Source organism: Rhinopithecus roxellana, chromosome 20, assembly GCF_007565055.1.
Source record: "Rhinopithecus roxellana isolate Shanxi Qingling chromosome 20, ASM756505v1, whole genome shotgun sequence".
Taxonomy (NCBI): Eukaryota; Metazoa; Chordata; class Mammalia; order Primates; family Cercopithecidae; genus Rhinopithecus; species Rhinopithecus roxellana.
This window is the reverse complement of record NC_044568.1, coordinates 74755285-74762446: the sequence shown is the minus strand read 5'-3', so window position 1 is coordinate 74762446 and position 7162 is coordinate 74755285.

Sequence of the window (7162 nt, the reverse complement as noted above, 5' to 3'; positions counted from 1 at the left end):
GACTTCTTCTCTTCTTGATTCCTTCCTCCTACTTCTTCATCTTCTTCATCATCACTATCAGAGTCACTACCACTTATTCAATGCTTGCTATGTGCCAGACACAGTACTCATTTTATTGTATCTGTTATCTCAGTTTATCCTCTCTTCATTCCTATGAAGTAGTCTGTCCCATTTAGTACATTAGTAACAAGAACACTGAGACCATGAGATGAGAGGTGAATTGGCCAAGGCCGTACAGTTAGTCAAACACAGAGCTATACCCATGAACTAAGAGGCCACAAAACTACAAAACTCCCTTGTGCTAGATACTATGAGAAGGTGTTTTTTTGGGGGTTTTTTGTTTTTGTTTTTGTTTTTGTTTTTAATGTGATATGGATTAATATACTCTGAGAAATGGTGGCCTGGGTTTTTAGAAAATTATTTTATTTATTTATTGAGGCAGGGTCTCACTCTGTCACCCAGGCTGGAAGGCAGTGGCATGATCATAGCTCACTGCAGCCTCCGACTCCTGGGCTCAAGCAATCCTCCTGCCTCAGACTCCTAAACAGCTGGAACTACAGGTGCATACCACCAAGTCTGGCAATTTTTTTGAATTTTTTTCAGAGACAGGGGTCTTGCTATGTTGCCCAGGCTGGTCTTGAATTCCTGGGCTCAAGCGATCCTCCCACCTCAGTCTCCCAAAGTGCTGGGATTACAGGCATGAGCCACGTGCCTGGTCTTAGCTGGGACATTTTATCTCAAGCTGAGTGGTTTCTTCATCTCCTTTACTCTCCACCCCTCAGTCAATCTCAACCACACTAACAGCCATTAGAGGTAAAGGAATGCAAATCCAAAGAGCAGAGAGAGGAGGAGAAGACTTTGATGGCTGGAGAAGAGCTGACCTACACCACCCTCCACTGAGTCATCAGGAAGTGGAGAAATACCTCCCAAGCAAGAGAAAGTCTGAGGCACATGGAAATGGGCTAATCACCAGGGAACACCAGGAAAGAGTAACCACTGGAGGAGAAAACAGATGGGGAGGGGAACGCAGGAGGAGGACAGATAAAGAGATTATTAGGTTGCCCTTTCTTTGTGAAGCTGAGGCATCATCTCCACCTCAAGAGCTGATTTCTCCTCGGTTTTTTTCCCCAAATCAATACCTCTTCTAGGGGTGAAGCTGTGGTTCCTCATTTCTGATGCTTGGACCACTCTGAATTGTGCCCACATCCCAGAAAACTGCATGTAACTCCCCAAATATTCCCCATCATTGTAGGAAGTTGATGGGTCTTGTGAAATTCACCAAGGACTCTGGAGGAGCCTCTGACTGTCCATCAGGTTTTCAAGTAGGTAGCCAAGATGTGCTGTACTTTTTACGAAGGACAGGCATGGGTAAAGTCGAAATCCCTTAAGACGGGTTCATATTAACAGCTCGGATGGCTGTGCTCACGTGAAATCATGTTGACGTGTTTACCAGCACTGCGACTTTGATGATATGAACTCGCCAGTCAGCACTCACCACAGCTTGGCAGGGGGCAGGTTTTCAAGGTGGCAACAAGGTCAAACACCACGGGCAGGTGCTAAGGCACCCCGTATTGTAAAAGCAAGTCTGTACTTAAGAACTGCAAAACACATCTTTCATTCCCTTGCCCAATAACTAGCAGTCATCTCAGAACAGGAGATAGTTTCTCTCTGCTGAAGCTTTTCTCTCCAGCTTCAGACCAGGAAAAAAAAAAAAAAACATTATCAGACCAATGAACGGGTATTAGTCATCACTGGGAACCCACCAAACACAGCACTGGGGGAGAAAAGGAGGTAGCAGATAAACCTGTGTTTTCAGAGACTATACAGCCCTAGTTTTGCAGACAAGACAGAGATGTGAGGGACCCAGAACCAAGCTGTAGCAAGCTGTGCAGCTGAACCTCTCATTGGAGAGGACTAGACAAGGGGCTGCCTGCTGCAAGATGGTTTCTCTGCGATGTCATGGTTGGGCAGCTGGTGGCAACAGAGAGCCTCTGACAGGTGGGATTTTCAACTTCCCAGATTAGCAGTGTCCTTGTGGGACACCCTGGGGACATCAAAAGAGGAACCACCCTGAGTGACCTCATTTCCTTTCTGGCTCTTACATGACAATCTATTTTAAAGTAAACTATATATGCCATTTATTATTTGCCAGACATCTTCCAACCCCTTTGTGTATTAACTCACTTAATCTTCACAACTATCCTATCACGTAAGTCCTATGACTATCCTTATATTACCGTGAGGAAAACGAGACACGGAGTGCTTAAATAACTTGCCCAAAATCACACAGCTTGTGAAGGGTGAATCTGGTGCTATTCATAATCCCATGTTATGCTGCCTTTCCATGTATTTCACTTTCTTTTTTTTTTTTTTTTTTTTTTTTGTAAATATATTTCTCCGGCCCAGGCATGGTGGCTCACGCCTATAGTCCCAGCACTTTGGGAGGCCAAGGCGGGTGGATCACCTGAGGTCAGGAGTTCAAGAACAACCTGGCCAACATGGTGAAACCCCATCTCTATAAAAAATACAAAAAATTACCCAGGCATGGTGGCTCACACCTGTAATCCCAGCTACTCGGGAGGCTGAGGCAGGACAATCGCTTTAACTCAGGAACCAGAGGTTGCAGTGAGACGAGATCGCACCATGGTACTCCAGCCTAGGCAACAGGAGCGAAACACCATCTTACCATCTCAAAAAACAAACAATACGTGTATGTGTGTGTGTGTATGTATGTGTGTGTGTGTGCGTGTATGTGTGTGTGTGTATATATATATAAAAACAATATGTGTATATGTGTGTGTATGTATATATGTGCGCGTGTGTGTATATATATACACACACACATATATATTTCTCTGGTCTCCAGTTTGTTAATAAAAGGTACTTATTTTTATCATAATAGCAATGTATCATATTGGCCAGGAACTCAGCTATTGAAGCCATAACAAGTTTGGGTCCCAATTTGGGGTCTGAAAATCCCTGGCTGTTTTTCTCTGGGTAAGTTACTTAACCTTTCTGAACCTCAATTAATTCCCTTATAAATTTGGGGCAATAATACTCCACTGTTGTTGTGGGGTTGCTCTAAGTAATATAACAACATACTTACAATATTTATTGGGCTTGCATGCATTTGTAAGCGTATGAGCGCTATTCATGGCATTTCTTATGATCACATCTGTTTATATCTCAATTAGAATGCTGAGCGTTTAAATGATGATTCACTTACTACTGATTGACCTTCAATTATCCCAGTTTCATGAATGAACAAATCCCCATTTTCGCTTAAGCTAGTTTGAATTGGGTGTCTGTCCATTAAAACTAATAGATTCTGGACTAGTACAAAAGTGGTTGTAAGATTAGTGCATACAGCACTAATCACAACAGCAAAAACATGGAATCAACACAAATGTCCATCAAAGATAGACTGGATAAAGAAAATGTGGTACATACAAGCCATGGAATACTATGCAGCCATAAAGAAGGATGAGATCATGTCTTGCAGGGACATGGATGGAGGCGGAAGCCATTATCCTGAGGAAACTAACACAAGAACAGAAAACCAGACACTGCATGTTCTCACTCATAAATGGGAGCTAAACAATGAGAACGCATGGACACAGGGAGGGAAACAATAAACACTGGGGCCTGTGGGGGGTGGTGGGGGAAGGGAGAGCATCAGCATAAATAGCTGATGCACGTGAGGCTTAATACCTAGGTGATGGGTTGACAGGTGCAGAAAACCACCATGGCACACGTTTACTTGTGTAATAAATCTGCACATCCTGCACATATATCCTGGAACTTACAATAAAATTAAGAAAAGGTAACTGTCAAAAAAATAGGTTAATGCATCCACGTACATACACTTGCATAAAAGGCAGTCCTAGAAGATATGTTCTGCTTAATTTTTTAACAAACCCTTTCCTAGGTCTTGCTATGTGCCAAACACAATTCTAAGCACCTCCAAGACTTTGACTCATCCAGTCTTTTAACAAGTCTATGGTACTGGTACTCATAATAGCCCCATTCTACAAATGAGGATATTAGAACTCAGAGGCCGTACATCATTCGTGGCAACTTGAGCGGGGAGGGCCTGAAGTCAAAGCCACACCTGCCGGATCTCAAATCCTACTTCCTTTCCTCTGCCTGCTTCACATGACCAAGGATGTTGATGTAATTGCTAAGTAAGGAATCCTGGAAATCTACTAAGGAGCTGGTACCGACACTCAGGTGCCCACATTCTAAATCTCGCCTTCATGCTGAAATCTCTTCTGAGGCCCAGGAAAAGCATGGTGGGTGGTGAACAAGAATTCCAAAATATCCTTCCAGAGAAATCCCACTGCTGCAGAGCCATGCCAAACAGATTGTACAGTCTCCAAACTATATTCAGACCCAGACATACAAACACTGACCTGAAATCAACCTACCACCCTCCACGTCTTCTTTTTAAATAATGTTTGGCAGACAAGAGTTGTTTGCCTCTTCTACAAATGCTTGTAAACTTATTGAGCTGGTTAGGCACTAATTTTTCTACACACCCACCTATCATAGGTCTGGACTCAACATGTCAGCATTCCATTAAATATTTACCACATTCATTTACATCTCCCCCAACAATATTGAATAGAGCTCAACATGGAAATTCACAGACTCCAGGGTGGCCATTTGTTTTTAGGATTACTGCACAGACCTCACTTCCTTGGAGATTCCCTGGCTGGCCTCAAAGATGAATGCTTCTTTTAGGACCAAAATAGAACAAAGGGACAAAAGGGAACTGAAGGTTTTAAAATTAGGATTAAAAAAAAAGAAAGAAAGAAGAAAAAAATTGGCACTGGAGTTGGTCTGCCTTAACCATCTAAAACTTACCAATGATGCCCAACTTTTAGTGTGGTTCATCCCATATGTTCCCATGTTCCCACGGAGACCTAACATTTGCAGGCACTATTTATCATTCTGGCTAGTGGTGTGCTCATCTGCCTACCTCACTAAGCAGCCTTCGTTGTTATTTTTATAATTACTGGGAGTCTTTTTCATGTTTCACTCTGCCAGAACTCCGGCTCACCACACACCTGTTCTACGCAGAACACATGGAGAGATGGGGGGGGGGGGTCTGGCGGTTGAGAGAAGGCAAAGACAGCCTTTTCAGCCTGCTATAAAAAGCAAAATCAAGAATAAAGCAGAAGTCCAGCAGCCACTAGGTACCTTTTTGTTAAAAGCTGTATTCTGCACTGACACTTTCTTTAAAAAACATTCTCTATGTCTGTTTAAGAGTTTGTTTCTAAGAACAAATGCTGTTCTGATTTTAACAAACATTAAATAATTTAGTCTTCATAATGACTGGCAATGAGTATCATCATTCCCATCTCACAGATGAGACAATTAAAACAAAGAAACGCTAAATAATTTGCCCAAGGGTGCACAGGTGCTAAGTGGTAGACTTGAACCAAATCTGAATCCAGGTACTTACGTGTGAAACTATTCTACCATGTTGCAACTAACCAGAATCACTCTCATCACCAAACATCGTCATCACCACCACCACCACCACCACTACAACTACCACCATCAGCACTGTCACTACCACCAGAGCCACGAGCACCTCCAGCACCACCATCACTACCACCATTACTATCACCAACACTACCACCCACCATCACTGCCATCACCACTGTCCCAACTCCATCACCATGGCCATCACAACCACCACTACTGTCAACATCACTATCACCATCACCACGACCACCATCACTATCATTACCACCATTATCACCACTTCATCACCATCAGCACCATCACTACCACCAACAGTACTGCCATCACCTTCATCACCACTACTACCACCACCACCATTCACAATCACCACCACCATTTCCACAGCATCACCATCAGCATCATCACTACCATCACCAACACAGTCACCACCACTCTCACCACTATCACCTTCACCATCACCAGCATCAAAAGTAGAAGTATGTATTGAGCTCCTTGCGTTTGCTGGGTACTGTACTGGGGTGCTATACAAACTAGCTTGTGCCATACTCCTAACAATGCTAAGTTTTTATGGTCTTGCTGTTACCTCTATTTCATAAATGGAGAAATGAAACTTCAGAGAAGTCGAGAAACATGCCCGTAAGATTTGTAATTTATTTCAGACTCAAAGTCAGTTCTGCTTCACATTCACGTGAATGCATTTCACTCCTGTTCTCCTGCAGCTGGAGGCAGCGGGTGGAAGTACTGCTCACTGGATATTTCATAAAACTAGCTCCCCACTTCTCGACCACTGTATTAGAAGTGGGATGCTAGAGATCACCTTGCCAAGCTAGTGAGTGACTTTGTCTTTGGTGACTGCTACCAACTAATATATGAGATCAGTTGCTTGGTGATGGTGACAGTGCTAATGGCAAGGGTGATAGTGGTGGTGATAATAGCAATGGATTGGTGACAGTGGTGATAGGAGTGGTGATGGTAGAGCTCAAATGGAAATTCTGAGCTCTGGGAGCTTTGGCCTAAGATATGCTGAAACCAGCCTGTCACTCTCTTCCATGAAGCCCTATACCACCCAGGTCACTGCCACCTGACTTCACCAAAGCCTGCCGAAGTCTGACTTCAGGGAGTTGCATTTCTTCTCTTCTGGCTGAACATCAGCTTTGAAGATTAATCTCAGGCTTGATTTTCACAATATTTTACTCCTGGCTGTTTCTTTTCTGTCCACTCCTACTCCAAGCGACCATCAGCTTGCACCAGTATTATCACAGTGGCTTCCTACTTAACACCCCCGTCCTCAGCTTTCAATCTTGTCTCCCTCTATTCTCAACAGAAAAGCCAAACCGGCTTTGTAAAAGACTAAACATGGTCATTTGATTCCTGCCTAAACCCTCTTATTGTGCGTGTGTGTGTGTGTGTGTGTGTGTGTGTGTGTGTTTTCCTTCTTCTTCATTCCTCTTGGGAAAAAAAATCCAACCCTATGTCAAGATTTCCAAAACCCAGTGGTCTCTGGCCCTTCTCTGTCTCTTTACCCCTCTCTCACTGGCTCCCTGGTCCCTTTGTTTTTCCAGCATCTTGAGGACACCTAGGCATGCAACAGGCAGTACACACACTCAATGCCTTAGTGTGAATCCTGTCTTCCACCCTGACCCCACCCCTTTGCCCACCTCCCACTCCA